Source organism: Myotis lucifugus, unplaced genomic scaffold (genome assembly GCF_000147115.1).
Source record: "Myotis lucifugus unplaced genomic scaffold, Myoluc2.0 scaffold_106, whole genome shotgun sequence".
Lineage (NCBI taxonomy): Eukaryota > Metazoa > Chordata > Mammalia > Chiroptera > Vespertilionidae > Myotis > Myotis lucifugus.
In genome coordinates, this window is record NW_005871154.1 from 3,930,823 (window position 1) to 3,953,957 (window position 23,135).

Genomic DNA, 23,135 nt, shown 5'->3' on the forward strand with positions numbered 1-23,135 from the left:
ACAATATGTAATTATATATGTGTTTTCCGATGGTCTTAGGTGACCCCTGTGAAAGGGTCGTTCCACCCCCAAAGGGGTCGCGGCCCACAGCTTGAGAACCGCTGCTCTAGGGAATTGTTAGAAAAGTTAATTTCTGGTCTTCACCCCAGACCAACTTAGACAAGCTGGAGGTGACTCCTAGACATCTGTGTTGTAATAAGCCTTCCAAGTGATTCTCAAGTATGCTAAAATTTGAGAATAGCTGTCATGTGTAGTAAACCCCCTGGATTTCTCTGGGGAGTTCACTTACCATCTTTCTTGTCACATACTTTAAACAAGTCAATTTAGGGAAGACCCAGAAAGTGATTTGAGGATTTGTAAGTCAATTAATACAGAAGAAAGATGGGAGATATTGTCTTTAAAAGAATTGATCATAGAAATCAGAATCAGACATTAGTCTCAGTTGCATTCCTTATCGGTGTCCAGCAGGGAAATGTTCCCACTTTTAAAAAAATGCTTTCCGCCTTATTTCAACAAGTTTGGAAATGCTTTTCCCATTATTGAGACGTAGACAACTGATTTCTGTTTCTTATAAGGCAGTGTTTCCAATTGTATACTTCATCCTGCTCTGGTTCAAGGGCTTAAGGGAATCATGGTGCTATCACTTGTCATATGATGTGGAAAACCCTGTGTTACAGAGGGCAATACAATTTTGCAAAATTTGTTGTAGATACCTTGTCCAGTACTGATGAAATTATGTAAATCCAGTGAGAAGATTAAATTTTGGAAAATTAAAATAAAAAAGATACCATTGAGAATTTCAGACCTCTATGGATGAAGAAATCTTTTGATTAACATGGTTTATTCATTTTTATTGAATTTATTGGGGTGACATTGGTCAATAAAATTTTTAGGTTTCCAGTGGGCCAGTGTACAATTCTGTAATATGCCATCTGTATACTTCATTGTGTATTCACCAGCCAAAGTCAAATTTCCTTTCATCACCATATATTTGACCCTCTTTACCCTTTACTACCTCTTCCTCATCTACCTTCCTCTCTGGTAACCACCATACTATTGACATACTATGGGTTTTTATTTGCTTTTTTGGGAGTGTTATTTGTTGCTCTCAGTTTTATATTTCACATATGAGTGATGACACATGGTTCTTGGCTTATTTTGTTTAGCCTCATATTCTCAAGATCCATCCATGTTATCCCAAATGGCAGTATTTCATCGTTTTTTATGGCTGAGTAGTATTCCATTGTATATATGTACCAAATCTTTATCCAGTCATCTATCGGAGGACACTTTGGTTGTTTTCATGCCTGATTCATTCATTTTTATTTTATTTCTATTATTTTCTTTGAACAATTTAAAATAATCCTCTATGGGTATGTTCTGTGTTTAAATAAACCTAATAAACTAAGGTAAAGTTTGGATATTTGATCTCCCAGAGTCCTAGTGATAAGCAATGAGGATTTTTTAAAATCAGGTCATAGAGAGAGGAGGGAACCTAAAGAATTGACAGGACTTGGTGACTAAGTAGATTGAGAATTGGGTGATATCAGAACAAAAATGGGGATATTTATGTTGATTAATAGATAAAAAGGGTGATTTCTATGGTGACATCTTAAATCTGAGGTAACAGTGCAACAGTTAAGAGAAAATATTTAGAGAGGACCAAGTGTGATATTAAGGGTATTCTTGGACAAATCACCAGGCTTATCTGTGCCTCAGTTTCCTAATAAAATGAAGAGCTTTGATGAGATAATTTATGGGTACTTTTAAGTTATAATACATTTATAACAATTTGATAGAATAAAGAAATTAGTTATTTTAGAGGATCTCAATATTGCCTTTATTTTTTTTCAGACTAAAATGTATCTGTTAATATACTCAAACACCTTCATCTTCTGATTAAGAATAATTTTGCAGCTCAGCTCTATTTCTCTATTTAATCTCCTTACCGATATTTTAAATAAAAACACACCCTTTTTTTCCTTTTCTTAATGCCACTTAGCTATTGGAAAGGAAGTGTTAATGTTTCTTTGTTTTAGGGAATTTGAGTATAAGATGGATTTCTTTGCCTATGTGTACAGTAGATGCTGTCCATGGTCCTTATTTTATAAGTGATGGTTCTGAGTTTATCCCCCTGGAGAACTCATAAAATACCACAGAATCAGCCCTAGCTGGTTTGGCTCAGTGAATAGAGCAACACTTGCAGGCTGAAGGATCCCGGGTTTTATTCCCAGTCAAAGGCACATGCCTAGATTGTGGGCTTGATCCTCAGTAGGGGGTGTGCAGGAGGCAGCTGATCAATGATTCTCTCTCATCATTTATGTTTCTATCTCTCTCTCTCTCCCCCTCCTTACCTCTAAGAAATCAATAAAAATATATTTTAAAAAAATACCACAGATAATTTTAATGGCAATCAGGGCATTAATTCTTTGTTTTGAATCTCTTCTACTGTTGCCCTGCTAAAGGGGAATCTGTCATCTGCTGGAAAGCTTCTAGTTATAGGATATTTACCACCTTATCACCTCCCAAGATAGTTCATTCTATCAGGGCAAGTTATTCTTTTTATTCGTTCTTTACACTCATAATGATCAAGCTATTTTAGCATGGAGTGTATTTTCTATTTTTCAATGTCAGTGAAGGTGAAGTGGCAAACTTTCAAGTTTCTGGAATTAATGGGGAAGTAATCTCTTCTTTTTAATGGAATACTGTTGTTAACTCTGGCTAATTCTCTTTACTAATTTTAACCATAGAATGTAATTACTCCTCATTTCCAGGTTGATGAAGATATTGTGCTTTGTCTTTAGGCCTATTGTAGTGCCTCAAGGTCAGTGTTCTAGCTATTAAAGATAAATGACTGGACTTTTGTATTAAGACTGTAGAGAATCAGGTTTCTGTGCTACCAACTCTGACATATCCAGAAAACTATTTTTAATTAGTAAATTTAAATATTAATTAATTTATTTAATAGCTACCTCTAAAGTGACACAGATACTACAGAAATGAGACTCTGGTCATTTGATATATCTCTATTTAGGAGCCTGGTTTTTACATATGTTTGAAAGCAGCTAAGTGTAATTTGTTCAGATATGAAGCACTTAGAACCAAACATTTGAGGTTTATGGTATTTACTACCTGGATCAGGAGTTCAGTGATTTTGAAATTGTATCATTTCACCATGATAACAAAGATGGGATGGGACTTAGATGATCCAGGTTCACATCCTGATTCATCCACCCAGTCTATGGAGTGCCCGCCATGTCCTGGTTTACTAACTCAGTAGCTGTATAAGTTTGAGCAAGTCAACTTTCCTGAGCCTCAGTTTTATCACCTCTGAAATCATACTTCACTTGCTATGAATACTTAGTGATAATATATACCTGAATCTGCCTAATCCCATCCTATTCACTAAGAAGTTAATGCTGAATCTGAAAACTATTTTTCATTTTATATATTTGTAAATACTATGGTTTGTAAAAATCAGATCTTTAGAATCAAAGCTATATTAAAAGTGAGACTGAAAATTTCATGTTGGACTCCTCATCCCATCCCTATTTAAAAAAGGAAATTTGTTGTGATGCATCTTACTAATTTATTCAAAAAAGTATATAGCATCTGCTGTGTGCTGGGCATTATTCTAAACACTGGTGAGGCAGCCATGGACAAAACAGATGAGTTTTTTGCTCTTAAGAATAAATTTCACATAGAGGATACAGTAAGATGTGAGTAGAGAAGATAATTTCAGATTGTGAAGTAAACAGGACTATGTAATGGAGAGTGATGGACAGGAATCTAATTTCATTAAGGAGATCAATTGGGAAAGGTCTTAATGAAGCGGTAACATAAGCAGAGACCTGAATGATAAGAAGGAGCCAGCTGTGTAAAGATCCAGGGGACGAGAGTTTCTGGGAGAGGGAATAACAAATTCAAGGCCCCGATGAAGAATGAAGAGAGTTTACTGTATTTGTGGAACAGATAGCAGGCCAGTGGGATGGGGTGTAAGGAGGTGGAGTTGGGGGCAGTCATTTAGCAATACCACTGAGGTTATTTATAGTAACTTGAAAGCAAAATTGTATTTAAGACCATATACCTTTTTAAATTTGAGGCCTGTGCACAACTATTTTAATTTCTGGACTCAATTAAACGCATAGCATTGTATAACAGTAGGAAAAATTGAGCCTTATGAAGAAGATATTTGATGTCCAGAAGAGTTTATATAAACTTTGATTTGTTAAGGAAACAGAATTTTTACAAAGTGTTCTCATCATTTATAGTTTATCACCTATAATTATGGAAATCTCAGAGTTTTATTTAAGATTTTGATGCTAATAACAAGGTGGGGTGTTACATGCTTCTCAAGTAGCTATGTTCCAGTTCATTCATGTAAGCAAAACTGACATGCAGTTCTGGTCTATACAATTAAAAAATATTATGAAAAAGTAGGTAAAAAATGAACATTTACTGATTTCTGTAGCAAGTTTTGACTCACTCAAAAAGTTTTTTAATTTAATTTTTGTGTTCCTCTTACAAACATTTTACATTCCCAGAATACATAGACTCCCACCTTTCATGAAATTTTTTCAGGACCAGCCACTATCTAGATATTTTTTTTTTCATCATGAAAACTCTCTGGTTGATCCTAATCTCTTATTTGCCTCTGGAGAATTTGGAAATGAGGACAGGCATTTTGCCATGACCTGCCTGCAGTCTATTTATTTTAGTAAGCTAGCAAGCTTTGCAGAGCCTTTCGTGGGCCTGCTGTCCTGGGTCTAGAGTGTAAGAGACAGATGGGGATGGGAGTACACATGGGTGGATTTCTTCAGTTCTTTCCTTTGGAGGTGATCTTTCCAATGTGGGCCCATTCCTTCTGGATTGCTACGAGCTATGAAGGCCTCAGTGTAGGAGCCCAGAGAAGTGTCTGTCTTTATAGGCGGATCCCACGTATTTAGTCTGCATGGAGTCCAGGTTACCTTTGCCTGGAAAGGGCCTTTTGAATCTCTTTGCCACAGCCTTGGGTGGGATAATATTTTAAGTATCTACCACAGGACTTCCAGAAAATAGCCACTTAATAAGTGAATGTTTTTATTAATAAAAGTGCTTGTATTTATTACTGTTTTTCTATCACCAGGGCAAACACCTAGTTCAGCAGCAAGCACTTCAGCTGGAAGATGCTTTTCTATTACAGATCAGATTGTTCCAAACTCACCTGCTCCCATTAGACTGGGTTCGCCAATCATAATACTTGTTGCAAATATCTTCAGCCACATGCACCAATCTATTTCTTTCTTAAAAATATATAACATAGTATATTCTTTCTTAAGTATATATTTAAATATACACTTTACTAGTGGCCTGGTGCACGAAATTCGTGCATGGGCGGGGGTGGGGTGTCTATCAGCCCAGCCTGCACCCTCTCCAATCTGGGATCCCTCTCGCAATATGGGATCGCTGGCTCCTAACCGCTCACCTGCCTGCCTACCTGATCGCCCCTAACCATTCTGCCTGCCGGCCTGCTCGCCCCCAACTGCCCTCCCATGCCGGCCTGATCACCTCCAACTGCCCCCCACTTCCGGCCTGCTCATCCCTAACTGGCCCCCTGCCTGCCTGCTTGCCCCCAACTGCCCCCCCCCTCTGCTAGCCTGATCAGCCCCAACTGCCCTGCCCCCCTGGCCTGATAGCTCCTAACCGCTTCTGCCTTGGCTTTGTCCAGAAGGTCTCCCGGTTTAATTAGCATATTGCCCTTTTATTAGTATAGATATGTACATATAAAATATATAATAGTTACCATATGCATACATAGTTCTCTTAGGGACAAAAGATGTGTATCACAGGTGTTTTTTAATCTCCTATCAAGAAAAATAAATGGTATAACTGAAGCTCTGATCATTCTTTCATTCCAAAAAAATATCAATTTTGTACCTCTTCAGTGCAGATACTATGCTACATGCCAGAAGTATACATTGTGGTGGGCTGTTTCTGTTTCCCGCGACCCGCACGGGAAAACGACAGGTTCTTGAGCGGAGGAGCTGGGGATTAAGAAATTAAAGAAAGACCAAGATGCAGAAATAGATTTTAAGCTGGGGCCAGGTGGGCGCCATCCTCTCTGATGGAGAGGCGGCAAAAGCGGCCTGAGCCACACAGCAGGTTTATTTTAAAGGCCTAGATTTACATATCTAGTTCCGCCCCTGCCTGATTAACATATCCAGCCTTATTGGGGAAGCATGTTCCCAGGGCGTGGCTGCCTATGCTCTGAGTTCAGCTGACAATAAGAAAATGCCTAGGTGCCTCCCAGGCAGCCCTCTACAATACATTATATCTGCCCTCGTGGGACTTAGAATCTAGGAGACTAAGCAGGGGATCTATTTCACTCTAGAGATTCTCCATCCCCCCTCTCCCCCATTGGAAACAAACAAAAGTAACACACTTAAATGGTTAAGGTACAGGTTTAGTACAAGTAATTTATAATAGTAATTTTCCTGATATCAAACTTCCAGTGGTAGATTTTACTACAAATCAATAGGTTCCTGGCTTCATATCATTAACCTTAAGCAGAATCAAGAAAAGGAGTGTGCAGGGTATGGCTTTCTCTCTTGCCAAACACTTCTTGTAAAATCACAGGCTCAATTGAGCTCTGGGTCCATAAAAAAATGCTTCAAGCCAATGCCTTGTTACTTTTAAAAATAAAAGAATACTTCCCTTGAGGTGAAGGAGTGGATTATCTTTTTTGATCTTTATATCTGAGGAAAATTGGTAGAAGGCAAGGTAGACACAAAGCAGAAAGCTGCATCCTATGAGGAACTATACTTTAAAATGTTAACTGCTTACTTTTATCTAAATGCTAAATGCCTGGTGCACAAAATCCATGCACTGGAGTGGGGGGGGGCGGGGGGCAGGTGTCCCTCAGCCCAGCCTGTGTCTTCTTGCAGTCCGGGACCCCTTGGGGGGTCGGGCCTAAGCCAGCAGGCGGACATCCCCCTCACAGTCCTGGGGCTCTTGCAGTCTGGGACCCCTTGCTCCTTACTGCCTGCTGCAGTGGAGGGTTGTGAGGCTCCCATCACAGCCGCTGCGCTCACCAGCCATGAGCCCGGCTTCTGGCTGAGTGGCGCTCCCCCTATGGGAGTTCACTGACCACCAGGGGGCAGCTCCTGTGCTGAGCATCTGCCCCCTGGTGGTCAGTGCACGTCATAGTGACTAGTTGTTCCACTGTTCGGTTGATTTGCATATTAGGGTTTTATTATATAGGGTACCAAGATTATCCAAATGCATCATGTGGGTAAATACAACCCAATGATTATAGGACACATGGTTTCTACACACTTCCATAGCACCTTTGTACTCACTTAATGTCATATGAATGTTCTTTTTTTTTCTCCAGTAGGGATTGCATGTTCAGTTTGTGAAATGCCTGCTCTAAAGTGCTTTGATTTAGTGAGAGCCCTTTGGATATGTTCATTCATGTAAGCTTTTTGCAGAAAGATGAAATATACTGATTCACTTATTTGTCAAATATAACAGAATGCATGGAATTCTTCTTCCTCACAACTTCTAGCTAATTCCTATGGGTCCTTCTCAGCTCAAGGTTGTTCTCTAGAATGCCTTCCCTGACTACTCCATTCTGGCTTAACTGCCTCTACTTTGTGTCTTAAACACCCCAAGTGTTTGCTGTACTGTGGTATAGTTGTTGAATCCTTTGTGGGCGGGGATTCTGCTAGAGTGGGCTCACTCTTGTGTCCTCATATAAGTACATTCTCAAGATTATTTATTGAATGAATGAGACACTAGACCAGGCACTGGAAATATAGGGTCAAAACTGACTTTAAGGAGCTTACAGCCTAGTAGGTGATACAGACATTAATTTAAAAAAAATCATATAGTGAGCCCTGAATAAACATGTGGTGTATGAATGACTTAGGGCAGTGGTTCTCAACCTTCCTAATGCTTCCACCCTTTAATACAGTTCCTTATGTTGTAGTGACCCCTAACCATAAAATTATTTTCATTGCTACTTCATAACTGTAATTTTGCTACTGTTATGAGTCGTAATGTAAATATCTGATATGCAGGATGTATTTTCATTGTTACAAATTGAACATAATTAAAGCATAGTGATTAATCATAAAAACAATATGTAATTATATATGTGTTTTCCGATGGTCTTAGGTGAACCCTGTGAAAGGGTCGTTCCACCCCCAAAGGGGTCGCGACCCACAGGTTGAGAACCACTGACTTAGGGAGTGTATATGGAATGCCAGGAGTTATGCTAGATGAGTTGCCTTTCGTTTCTGCAGGTCTTTATAGTTTACAAAGTGCTTTCATCTGTGATCAGCCAGGTCAGAAGACTAATCAGGCTCCCTCTGCCAGTTTGCTCATATTTTAGCTTTCTCCACACTAGGATATAGGGACATAGTTCCCAAAGGTATTTTTCTGTCAAGGACACCTTATAAAATATCCATTTACTCTGCTACCCAATTTACTGCCTCTTTCTTTCTAATCTCTGACTGTCTCTATTCTGATAATGACTAACCAAGCCCTGGACTTGCAATAACTTATCTCTCCTTGGAAAGTCATTTAAACTTTCAAGCTGGTGAGAAAATTACAAGTGCTTTGTCAACTATGTGCTATAGGAACATAAAGCCTAATTAGTTTGAAGATGAATGTGACAATCAGCATCAATTTTATATTCGTTGCTTTGGTTGTGTCCAAAATATAATCTGATACCTGGCAATGCTCAAGGACATGATTTATCCCTGCTCTGAGACAGGCTTAGGAAACGTTATGTTAAATTATTGTGATATATAATAAATAAAGAAGTGAATAGGCAAAGTGATGCTTTTTTGACCTTTTCATAATAGTACTGAACCATAAGACAGCTACCTAATTGAATGGACCAGAGCATGGGTTTTATTTGTGTTGATTAACTTGAAAATTACCTGAATTTTATTACTCCAGCAAGATAACAGTAAAGAGGAAATTATTTTTCATCTATAAATAAATTTGGAACCACTTTCTTTTTTTTTTCTTTTTGCTTTGGACACATTTGATTTGCTGTGAACTTTTTTATTTTTATATCTTTACAAACAGAGCTCTTATTATGGTAAAATAATGCCATGTCAGTTTCTGAGACACTCATCTATTTAGCAATCAGGAAGATATTGAGGTTAGAACCTAGATAATTCATGAAAAGTAGAGGAGTTTTACATGTCTATCCCTTTTTAAAAAATTGTTCATTGTGCAAAATACTTTGCGGGGGGAGAAGGGTTCTACTGGAACCCTTTTTAAAAATATATTTTATTGATTTTTCACAGAGAGGAAAGGAGTGGGATAGAGAGTTAGAAACATTGATCAGCTGCCTCCTGCACACCTCCTACTGGGGATGTGCCCACAACCAAGGTACATGCTCTTGGCCGGAATTGAACCTGGGACCTTTCGGTCCGCAGGCCGATGCTTTATCCACTGAGCCAAACCAGTTAGGGCTCTACTTGAATCTTAAAGCGCTAACACTATGTATGGGTCCCTGGACATTTCTTCTTTAGAAAAAAATTATTTATTTTTATGGATTGATACAGAGAGAGAGGGAAAGAGAGAAAAACACCCATTCATTGTTCCACTTATTTATGCATCATTGGTTGATTCTTGTACGTGCCCTGTTGGGAGATGGAACCCACATGTGGGTGAATCGGGACGATGCTCTAACCAACTGAGCTACCTGGCCAGGGTGGGCATTTCTTCTGTTTTCTTCCTAGTGAAAAGGCCGCATTGATTTTCCATTTTTATTGGTCAGGCAGGGCTTTTCATCATGTCGCTCACTTTCGCTCTCTCATCCCTCCTTCTGTCTGCACCCCTGTTTCTTTCTATGTATCTGTTTTAGTCTGTCTCTGCCTATGCGTCTGAGTCAATGAAAAACAAGTGTATTATTACCCACAGTGATGCTTGTCAAGCCCCTCAAAGGCAGTTTATGTGGCAGTTTCACTGGAAGAAAGGGAGGGTTTGGAGGGAAGGGGGGAGAGTCAGTCATTTGCCTGGTAAAATGCTGCAGAGGGAGCACAGCGCTCTGCCCACGTCATAAGTGCCTGCAGGCAGCCAGCGAGGAGAGAAAAGTTTGGGAAAGAACTCAGTTTTCTGTCTCTCTGAATGTGGAACTTTTGTAAACACTCTGGGATCTCCCCCCACCTTAATTTTTTAATATACCATTTTGTCCGGATATCCAGGTTGTGTGTGTGTATTTGCGTGCGTCACCGACCACACAACTAGGTACACAAAGAAAAGAAGAAAGCTCATGTTTTCTGAGTTCAAGCTCCAAATCCACAGTTTTGTGGGTTTTTTTTCTTTAAAATAAAAGTCCCTGGCCCGATTTCCCTTCTCCAGCTGTTAGTCATTTGTAAGAAGCTGCCCTAGTGATTGCAAGCGAGTTGAGACGTGATGTATGCAGCACCCCGTGCACCTTAGCGTTTCTTTCAGTCCTATCTCTCCATTCATTGAGACTCCCTGGAATCATGCTCATAATACATAGCTTTTTATTACCCAAAGCCGCTATTCTGGCAGCAGAACGACAGCCCTTTGATCGATGGGCCGGGCAGTTTTTTTGTGTTGTGCTTATTCAGAGTTGTTAGTAGGGAAGAGGAAGGCAGCCAAAGGGGGGACTCTGGCACGGGAGATCTCATGTGTGTACTGAAGCAGCAGATCCGAATTCAGAAACAAGAACGAGAGCTGAAATGTGATTCTCTGTTGCTCCGTGTAACACTCACCGCCACGCTCAAGCGGTGCGAGGCACTCACGGGAGGCTTGTTCTGATCACGGAATTCGCTAAAAGACATGCAGCCGCGCAGCCCCGCGAGCCACCTGGAAGTTTTGCCGGAGCTGATTGCTAGGGGCTTTTCCGGTGCCTAGGAGGACCCGGCTTGCCTTGAGCTGTATGGAGGAGGAGGGCTCGACCTTCCCGTGAGGGGCCCCCTTGGAAAAGCCGTCAGTGCTGAATCCAGGCTCTGCTTCTCTGTGTGCCATTGACCACAAGGCTTTTCTCACCTTGGCTGATTTGCTGGTGTGATTTCCATGCACTGAGCCCTGTGTAGGGATCCAGGATGGATTGCCTGTGCATTGTCACCACAAAGGTAGGATAGGAAACAGGGCTGCTGTTGTGTGTGCAGCGTTTTCCTATGATTATTCAGGTCCTGTAATTAAGTAGGTCTGGGAGGTGCTGCCAGTTCGTGGGATGAAATGATGAGTGTAATTTACTTTGCTGGGGATTTTGTTCCCCAGGAGGGTCTGAGGGTCCTGTCTTTATTTGATTTCAACTTCTTAAAGTGATATTGTGTATTTTGTGCAGATGGAAGGAGAATTTGCCTGGGGTTTTTATGGCAGGATTTGCTTTTGCATCTGTTTATAGCTCAAAATTAACATATCTATAGTAGTAGTGTAGCTTACACATCATTTTAACATAACATACCAGGGTAGTCTGAGTGTGATAATTAGCTTTTCATTTAAAAACCATATCTTCTGTGCTTGAAGAAGCCAATCAGCTTTACTGTGGCTTGACATATTGTTTCTGATTGGAGAATTATGATATTCTGCATTTTAGTAATTTTTTTAAAAGGAAAAAAATCTTTAGGTTTTTTTTAAAACAAACAATATTTAGTGTTGAACTGATTCTCTCTATTTTGATTAGGAACACATTATTTGCATTATCAGAAATAGAAGTAAAACTAGGAATGGAATAAAATCAGTAGGTAATAGTTTTGTGGGTTTGCTGAAAATAGCTAAACATTTCAAAAACATTTTATTTTTTGGTGTCAGTTCTAAATGTATTTAAATTTCATAAACACTGGTTATTACTATTGTTTTTAGAAAAAAACTAATTAAAACACACTTATTCATTAGCTTCCTTTTCATTTTGCATGTAAGCATACCATGAGTTCATTTGAGCTATGTCTTTGCGGATCTCACATTGATTGGACACCCATTAAACATGACAAAATCAATAGCTTAGTGCATGAGACTCATTAAGTGTAGATTTCCCACTGTGATCTCCTTTCACTACTAAAAAAAAAAAAGAAAGATTATTTGATTTTGAAGCCACAGACCAAGTTGCCCATAGAATGGCCTTAAATATTTTTACTTTAACAAATTATTTTTCAGAGAATCTTAATGGATATCTTCCCATAGGGCCTAGCATCACATGGCAGCTGCAATTAATGTTAATTGATTTGAAACCTAAAAACTTCTATTTGGGTTAGTTGACCAGTCTTCAAAGTTAGGTGAATACCTTATTTTACTTCTAAAACTTATGAAACATCTCATTCAGTTTTTCCAGTTAAATCAGTAAAAATGAACTAAGGGGGAAAAAAGCTAAATGGGAAATAGGATATTCTTATGTAATCTAGGAAAGGAAATTCTCTTAAACATGCTTTATTCTTCCTGAGGTGTTACATTTGGTGTTACTTTTCTTGAGAGAATGCTATAAAATCTGACCTATATGTGTTTCATAATTATTTATTCCAAAATCATGATAATTGCAGATACCATGAAACATAATTGGTACTGTAAAAATAAGTTATATGATGTTATTAAGCAGAACTGTAAACTGGAAGTCTGTTGCATTGAACAAGTTAAAACAGCACTGAAATCTAAGTTCCCTCAATTTGGAAAACATGATCTAATTTTAAAAATGTCACGTGCTTTATATCAACTTACCAAAATATAAATGATCACAGATACAAAAGGAAGACATATCCTTCTTCTTTAAATGCTGTAACAGAGATAAATGTCATTATTTCCAGTATTTTGATTTTTCATATAAATTATACAATTCAACGGGACAAACGAATATATGAGATGTCATGAGTTTTCTGATGTAATTATGCTCATGAATATTTCTAGGGTGGCATATATATCCTCCTTCTAGAACAAACATACTTACAACAAAGTTATATTCCAATGTTGAAATGGGAAATAATGCATGATCGATTTAAAAGCTGCACGTAGGTGAGGAGCCCTCCTGGAGAACTTCAGAATGCAATCCTGTCCACCTCACACAGCACCATTGATAATCTTGGCCCAAGTGCACTTGGGATGCCCTTGCTCCACTTTGCTGGGACTCTGACCAAAAACTTGCCAACAATGTGCACATTTTAATTCTATCTCAGTTTAATATCCGTTTCTTTCCCCTTCAGCAATGAGTCCACCTTCTAGCAGTTTCAGCTGAGACACTTTCTTCGTCTTGCTTTATGTGAGACCAACGGTTAACTACCCTGATCTGTCCTAGGTACCACCTTGTCCGTGGCACATCTCAATATCACAGCTAACCTCCACCCCGTCTAAGTTTGCAGTGGCAGGGAACGCAAATACTGTAACTACTTTCACGGGTCTCTTCATTCCTTCCTGCCTTGTCATGAAAGGCATCTGCTGTTCCCTTGGATCCTCCTGTGACCTCCTGTACCTGATCATTCTCCCTTCTATTATGCACACTGTGGAAATAAATTTCTCTTCATGCTTTTCCTCCACATGCAGAGACATAGAAACATGGAGCAGACTAAGGAAGCTCAGAGGGAAGGCGGGGGAGGGTGGGTGGATGGGGAGATATCAACCAAAGAACTTGTATGCATATATGCATAACCCATGGACACAGAAAATAGTGTGGTGAAGACCTGGGTGTGGGAAGGGGGGAATTGAAGGGGTCAATGAGGGGAAAAAAATGAGGCCACCTGTAATACTTTCAACAATAAAGATAAATTTAAAAAATAAAAAGAAAAGAAAAAAATGAAAGGTAGAAGATTAGTGAGAGATTATAACAAATCGAGAGAAAGCACTAATGGCTATATAAAAGCACCTATCAGACATAATTAAGTGTTTTGATTGTTAGTTTTTCTTCATATTAAAGGAAGGAAATGATTGTGGCACATTTCATAAGATTCTAACCCCCTCCCCCACCCAGATGAAATATTTCTACTCTAGGTATCACACATAAGACTCAGATTGCTTAAGGTCTTAAGGCAGTGGTTCTCAACCTTCCTAATGCCGCGAACCTTTAATACAGTTCCTCATGTTGTGGTGACCCCCAACCATAAAATTATTTTCATTGCTACTTCATAACTGTAATTTTGCTACTGTTATGAATCATAATGTAAATATCTGATATGCAGGATGTATTTTCATTGTTACAAATTGAACATAATTAAAGCATAGTGATTAATCACAAAAACAATATGTAATTATATATTCAATATGTGTTTTCCAATGGTCTTAGGTGACCCCTATGAAAGGGGTTGAGAACCGCTGTCTTAAGGTCTTCAGTCTGGCTGGACTGATTTGAAGAACCCCTCAGATGTGGGGTAAGAGTTTTTAGGCTAGAAAATCATCAGAGCCACCAAATGCATGGAGTTTCTGCCGCATGGGTCTCACGGTCTTTCCAGATGTTCAGACAGTTCTCTTACATCAGAAGACTAAGTCATCTCTTTTATTCAAATGTTTCTGTCCATTTTCAATTTCAACTCTTTTGTCTCAGACATCACTACTGAGAAAGACAAGTAACATGACTTATTGTGAAGAGCAGAACTCTAGAACAGCGATTTTCAACCTTTTTTCTCTCATGACACGCACAAACTAATTACTAAAATTACTATATTTTTTTTGCCAATCTGACAAAACATAGGTATAATTTTGATTGGTTTACAAAAATATAATAATAATAGTACTTACCTACCCTATTTACCCCATAGTGGCTTTTAAAAAAATCAGGTGCCCATACTTGTAAGGATTTCTGGTACCAAGGATTAACCAATCTAATTGCGTAACCTTATTATGCGATGTGACCAATAAGATGCAACTCTATTATATCACCTATAGATTTATGGCTCAAGACAGGGCATTTACACTGGAGAGCTATTTTGTTTTGGCTGTTGTCATTATTTTATTTGACAATCTAAAAGAGGTCAGTGCCCCCGAACAAGTAGTCAGGTGTTGCATGTTTTAAAATTCTTTCGGCACGCCAGTTGAAAATTGCTGCTCTAGGGCAAGACTTGGGTTTGAGTTGTTGTTCTGACACTTACTGGGTAAAGGACTTGGATATACTATTTAACCCCCCTCAGCCTTGATTTCCTCATCTGTGAAAAGGATATGATATTACCTATGTGTAAATGATGTGGTAAAAATATAGGAAATACCTAACACAATTCCTGACATATGGAAAGAATTCAGTATAGGATAATTTATTGAGCAACTCACAATTGATGTCTTTAATCTATCCCTCTCTTTGGGTGTGGTCACTGAGGAAAATGAGGTCATCTCAGCAATATTGATTAAATACAATTGAGTAATGTAACACCTTTTACAGAGAGGACATGTCTTAAATATGTTTCGAATCATTGAAAGATAATCACCCCAGCAATTTTGATAACTGAAATACAAAGGAAAAATGTTAGCCTATGTGAAGGCGGAGACAGTCTGTAAGATAATTGGCAATAGGACAGCAGTGCTGGACAGCAGGCAGAATATTCTGGGCTAAATTTAATAGAATGCAAGCAGTCAGTAGAAATTTCTTTGGCTGTGTGGGACTTCTTAAGTATCACGTGTAACAACATATTGGATTTGATACAAGAACAGAAGAAATGTGGAACTGTGAAAAATGAAAGTAAATCTGTACTTTGTGACTTTGGGCACCAAGAGGCATGTGGGCATCTGTGTCCTTGCTGGTAAAATGAGTATTTCATTGCATCTCTGAGGTTCTTCCCATTCTATTTCTAACCTAATATTATTCTAAAGTACATTATTTCTGCAAATAACATTATTCATGTGCAATAAGTATCTTAAACAGTATTGTGTGAATCAAACATTTGTATCATTTCAGATGTCCATTAACCAGACTTAATGGACATTTAAAAGTTTAAAAAATGATCTATGAAGACAACTAAAATATGTTATAAGTTACTGCTGTAATTTTTAAAATAAGGCATGATGATGCTATTAATTTTACTCTGTTTAATAGGTTATTATGCATAATAAAATTCAAACAGAAAAATGAAAAGTGGATCAGACAGCATGAAATAAACTTTTATTGATGTTCTTAACACTACATCTGTTCTGTAAATAAGATCACTCTTTGCCTCCATCAAACCACCATCTTTTACCAAAATTAAAGTCTTTTAGAATTTCTAAAGGAAATAAAAATTTTTTCTGGGCATTTAAGAGATATTTTGAAATCGAGGCTAATAAATATTGTGTTATTTATTATGACAATAGTAAAAAAATGGCATGTCTTACCTTTAGAAATGGACTCACCATAGAAATATGGTGGGCTAAAATTTTTATTTTCTACGGGAGCTTTATTTAGGGAACATGAAAGAAATCACCAAGGCAACAAATGGCTTCCCTGAAAGGCCCTGTCTTCATAGACAAAGCTATTTATTCATGCAGGTGTATAGTTGCATCTGCTCTCATGGTGGAAGCAGCACATCCATTCATTCATTTCATTCATCTAACAAGTACTTATTGAATGTTTAACATGTGCCTGACATTTTGTAAGGCATGGGGTTACAATAGCAATCTGTTTTTGTGGAACTTTTTTAGTCAAATGGGGAAAACAGCCAATTATAGAAATAACAGTGATGTATGATAAGGGGGTGACTACAGGGTGCTGTGAAATGAGCACAGGGATACCTGAAGAATCTGGTGGGCTGGGTTGCAGAGTAAGCAGGGGCTTAATATCCAGGAAAAGTTTTCTGAAGAAGTAACATTTAAGCCGATAAGCAAAATGGAGGGCACAGTGGGGGTGGGAAGAGTGTTTTAAAAGTCCCATGTGTGATAGACAGATGCTAGATGGATAGATAGATAGATAGATAGATAGATAGATAGATAAGAGAGAGAGAAGAGAGAGAATGGAGTGTAAGGTGTCTAAGGTGAGTAGCAAGATACAAAGGATGCAAAGATGGCTAGGGGCTTAGTCATCAATATCAAGAAGTTAAGATATTATCTTAAAGGAAATAGGTTTTCTCCTCCATCATTAACACTGGTTCCAAACCTCAACACCGATGCTTGACCTCTCACCCATTTTGTTTCTCTGATTTGAGCACTCTCTTCCTATTTTCTGCCATGTGCCCCTTTGCCAATTCTTACGCCTATTCAGTAAAATACAGTGGTTTCACCTTTCTCTTGCTGAAGTGTAGTTTTGTCTTTTGTAACATGGTATCTATCTCACAGGTTTGTTTTTTTTTATTGTTGAAAGTATAACAGATGTCCCTCCTTCCCAGCCCATTGACCCCGTCCACCTCACTCCGCTCCCCTCCAGGTCTTCACCACAGTGTTGTCTATGTCCATGGGTTATGCATTTATACGTATATATTTGGTTAATCTCTTCCCACCACTCCTCTCCCCTTCCCTCTGAGATTTGTCAGTCTGTTCCATGCTTTCATGTCTTTGGATCTATTTTGTTTGTCCGTTTATTTTGTTCATTGAATTCCCCATATAAGTGAGATCATGCAATGCGTATCTTATTTTGCCTAGCATGATACTCTCCAGGTCCCTCCCTCCATGCTGTCTCAAAGGGTAAGAAATCCTTACTTTTTATAACTGCATAGTATTCCATTGGGTAAATGTATCATAGCTTCTTTTTATCTACTCACAGGCATTTGTTTCTAGATCTTAGCTATTGTAACTAGCTCTGTTATAAACATAGGCGTGCATATATTCTTTCTGATTGATTGTTTCAGGATTCTTAGTGTATATTCCTAGAAGTGGGATCATTGGGTCAAACGGCAGTTACATTTTTAATTTTTTGAGGAAAGTCCACACTGTTTTCCATAGTGGCTGCACTAGTCTGAATTCCCACTGGCAATGTACTAGGGTTCCCTTTTCTCTACATCCTCACCAGCACTTGTCATTTATTGATATGTTGATGGTAGCCATACTGGCAGGTGTGAAGTGATACTTCATTGTCATTTTAATTTGCATCTCTCTGATGACTAGTGACTGAGCATTTTTTCATGGGTCTTTTGGCCATTTATATGTCTTCTTTGGAGAAGTGTCTACTTAGGTCCTTTGCCCATTTTTAAGTTTTATTGTTTGTCTTTTGTTTAGTCGTATGAGATTTGGATTCAATGAGATAAGAAGTATAAAGTGCTTGTTATATTACTTTGTAGGGGTAGGTGTACTGTTTTCTATTGGGGTTCACAATCTCCCTACCATCTTATCTTTCCTTGGTGTTCCTTTCATTAAGTCCCTGCTGCAATCTTTGTTAGGTGGACCTGAATCACTCAAAATTAGTGTAGATTTGTAGTTGTTTTAGACACATAGCCATAGACTGTAAAAGTAAACTTTCACAAATGAAATGACATTTTATTACATGAATCATACCAGTCATCTGTTAATACATCTGTAGTAAATAGTGTTTTCTGCCAAAGCTCATTACCAGGATTTTATTCACAACATTAGCCCTTTCTAACACTGTGAGTGTAAGCCACATGAGCTGTAAGAGCTATGAGTTGGAGAGGGTCGGCCTTTCTAAGACCTTTAGCTAAATCTTATTTTATGAGACAAATGTGGGTTTGCAAAGGAAACAAGTACAAATCAAATTTTACAAATCAAATAACATTGAAACACATTTATTGTACTCAGAATTTAAATAATCACATAACTCTCTTCATAAAGTACCAAAGAATTCATCACCCCCTTTATTATTTCACCATTATTTCATCTGAATGTTTGCAGATAAGATTTTCTTAGAGCAGATTACCCGTGATTACTGCTGCCCGCAAGGCCTTTCGAGTTGCTTGTATGTATGTTTCACCAAAGGCAATTTGGGAATGTGCATTGGACCAAGGCTCAGAAAATAAAGTTATAGACTTAGGTTTGCCATTTATTATATTAGAAATCTTAATTCAATTTACTCTCCCTAAGCCTTATTTTCTCAAATCTGAAATGGGGATAATGATACTGGTTTATTAGTACTTCCTTCACAGGATTATTGTACAGAATCAAATTAGTTTATGTATTTGAAAACTATAAAATACTGTACACTTGAAAGAGATGACTCTAATTATTGAAAGGAGGAAATTCTAGAGTAAACTGGGCTCCTGTATTACCAATAGCATTGCTGTAGGCTGGAGAAAATGAGACTTCTATCCATATATGCGTTAGAACTAATTTTATGCGAATTACAGTGATCCAGGCAAATTGGCATGAGATGCCTGAGGTCCCTCAGAGAATCAGTTATTGGGCAGGTGGACAGCAGTTGGCATCCATCGCTGAATTTGGCTCAGAGTGGCGGCATAGCCTAGTGTTGAAAGCACAGCCTTGGGAATCCATCAGATTCTTGCGGGAATCCTAGCTCTGCCAGTTATTAGTCCTGTTGTTAGGGCCAAATTAATCAATCTAAATCTTAGTTTCCTTATTTATAAGGAAAGGATTGTGGTGAGGATTAAACACAATATTCATTACTTCCACAAAAACTTTCTGAGTGCGTACTAAGTGCCAAAAGTAAGCAGTGGAGATACAACAGTGGGTAAATTAGACAAAGTCCCTGCCCTCATACAACTTATATTACAGAGTGAGGAGACTGGCCTTAATAGGCAAACAGATAATAGACATAATTTAAATAGCAATAACTGCTATAATTTAAAGAAAGCAGAGAAATGGAATACAAGAAGGCTGGATGAGTCTAAAAAGAGACGGGCTACTTTAGACAGGGTGGACAGAGATGTCCTCTCTGGAAAGTTCTGGAAACTTGAAAGAACAGTTTTGTGAAGATCTGGGCGAAGATCATCCCAGACAAAGGGAATGAGCTAGTACAAACGATACGAATAGTGGCTGCACATGATAAGCAGTATAAGGCTGTATATGTCACACAGGCACTAAATAGCGGTGGATGTTTCTGTTCCTCCTTCTCATCTTCCTTTTCCTTTATCTCTTTTTTTGGGGAATCTGACATTTAAGGGTAAACTTCATAGTAGTATCATTGATTCAATTAGCCAGTTACCACTCTGGTTGTAAATTTTTATTGTGTAATCAGGATGATGTAGATATGATGTAGATTTCCTCTGTTTTGGTGAATATTTCCCAGGTTTATGTGTACTTATAGTAAATACTGGTGAGAGAAAGAAACTAAATATTTCAACCTTTTCTTCCAGTATGCATTCAAAATTAGTCCCAGATTTGAAATCTATGAAAATAACCCTTCCCCCAAGTACCTACTATTCTGATATTTCTACCAATACATACACATTTCTTTGAATTTAAGTAATTTAGTTCTTGAACCAACCTTGCAGGGAATAACAGTTTTCATGAAAATTTGGTTTGACAGTACATGAATAAATTGTTAGAATTTAGGATTCTGAAAGTTCCAGGAAAATGTCCACCCTCTGGAGCCCTCGAGCATAAATCATTCTCCTGATCAATTCTCAGCTCATTGGATCGTGTGCCACCATCTCAGTTGTTACTGTAGATAAATGGGAGTTGTTCTATCCCACTAGCAACACCACTCCCCAGTTGTTATGATTAGAAAAGTGGGAGTTGATCTTGATTGTTATGTTCCCCTAAGTCCTAATCTGTCTCAGTTCCTAGTTATTATTCTTACCTTTCCCATGCTCCCACCTCTGTACATTTTCCATGCTGCTGAGATGGGACCCTCCCTTTAAAAATATTCATATAATGTTTGTATGTATATACACACACACGTGTATATATGCATAACTTGGATGTATGTTGCAATTATTGTTAAAACCCCTCAGGGATTCCCTGTTTCTTACTACTCTATTATTCAAAGTGTGGTCTGTTAACTCATTGCAATGGCATCCCTTCATAGCTTTTAGTAGAAATGCAGAATCTTAAGCCCCATGCTAGAACTACTGAGTCAGAACCAATATAATCTAGTTGTATTGTTGGTTTTCACACGTGCCTGTCATCTAGTTGTACAATTAGTTTTTACATGTGCAATTCCATAGTTGACTTGTATCCCTAGTTGATTTTTCACACCAAGATTTGAGAAGCACTGACCTGCAGGATGAAATTTGCATAGTTTAACCTCACATGCATGACCCTGTAGGTTCGGGCCCTTGGCTAACTGTCCTATATTAGATCCCAAGACCCTTTAATGCCTTAGCTTGAACTATACCCAATTATATTTGCTTTCCTAAATAATCTGAATTCCATTTTCCTGTGTCTATATACCTGGGTTTTTTTTTTTTGGTTTTGTTTTATTATGCCTCTCAACTTTTTAGCATGGCACTTACATAATAATCTTCTTAACCTTTAAGACTCAGCTCAAATGCAGATTTCTCTGCAAATACCTTCCCTGATACTGTCCTACTGGACTGATTCAGCCATTCTCCATGTCCTCAGTAAAATGTCTGTCTATGTGGTAGCTATAATCTAGTTGTATTGTTAGTTTTCACACGTGCCTGTCATCTAGTTGTACAATTAGTTTTTACATGTGCCTATCTATTGCTAGAATGTGAACTTCTTAAGACAGAGAGAAGTTCTTGGTCATACTTATAGCCACCCACCTAGTATGGTGTACCATAAGTGTTCCTTGATTCTTTCACTTAACAGGTGTTTGGCAGATGTTGCATTATTAATAGTTAATGAAAGAGTGGATGAAATGCTTCCTTCCTGAAACTTATCCCACACACATTCACACACGTGTGTGTATAACATTCAATTTGCAATAAGTACTAGTAAAATATATTTTTGTACTCTAATGGATATTTAATGGACAGACAGGCAACTGGTGTACTTATATGTAACTAGTGGCCCAGTGCACAAAATTCTTGCACATTAAAAGGGAATTAATTAGAGGAAATATTTTAATATTGCTATTTGCCCTTTGCGCCACGTCCCAGGTCAGGGACACAGACAGGCAGTGTCATGTCCCTGGCCAGGGACGCAGACAGGCAGCTTCACCTCAGAGCTGGGTGGGGATGCACGCAGGCAGCTTGATGTTAGCTCAGGGCAGGCCTGTGTGTACCTCTGCTGGGGGCAGAAGTCCCCGCCCTCGTCCCCGCCCACCAGCTCCAGCCTGCCCATGCCTCCATTGGAGTGGCCTTGCCTCCCAGGCAGTGTGACATTAGCACTGGGCAGGCCTGCACAAGACTGTGCTGGGGGCCGAAGTCCCTGCCCCTGTCCCCGCCCACTAGCTCCTGTGCACGCACAGCCTGTTTACTGGTTGTGACTGGGACACTGTTAGGACCAATTAGCATATTACCTCTTTATTATATAGTTGCTGGGCTTGAAATGACTCTTGAAATGTCATTTTAGTGTAAGAGAGATGGACTAAAAGAGATAATAGCCCTCACACATACCAAGAACAATGGCAACTGGATCACATCTATGATAAACCAACTTCTGAAAATCATCATGTAAACTTCTAAAATTCTAGTATAAAAATACACATTTTATTAAGCAAAGGTTAAAGCAGTTAGATTAGGTTTTCATTTTGATGAATAAATGCCAACTCATGTTCATTTAACCTCTCAGAGATTGTATGTCGTATGATACTTAACCTTGTTTGGGGAAAAATTATTAGTCTACCATAAATATATTGTAAAGGTATGTTTACTATTTTATATATTTATATTTTTAATCCTCACCCGAGGATATGCTTTTTAATTCTTTTTAATTTATTTTTTATTTTTTAATTGTTTTATTGCTTAAAGTGTTACTAAGAGTATTATATATGTCTCCTTTTTTTTTCTCCCCTTGATCCTCCCCTAGCCTCCCATGCCCCCCAGTGTCTTGTGTCCATTGGTTATGCTCGTATGCATGCATACAAGTCCTTTGGTTGATCTCTTACCGCCCCCCTCCCACCCCCCTCATTCTTTTTTTTTTTTAAGAGAGAGAAGAAGGGAAAGAGAGAGAAGCATCAATGTGAGATAGTAATATTGATCGATTGGTTGTCCACTATACAAGTTCCACCCAGGGATCTAGCCAACTGGGAACTGAACCCACAATCTTTTGGTATTTGGGACAATGCTCTAATCAACTGAGATACCCAGCCAGGGCTATACAGTGTATATATATTTTTTACTATAAAAATATTAAAATTTTCCTGAAAGCTATATAATAGAAAATTTAAAAATGACTTTATTTTCCTAAATTATTAGGTCATGAAAGAATTGAAGAAATAAAAAAAAGTTTTTCTTTTTCCCAAAGCAGGATGC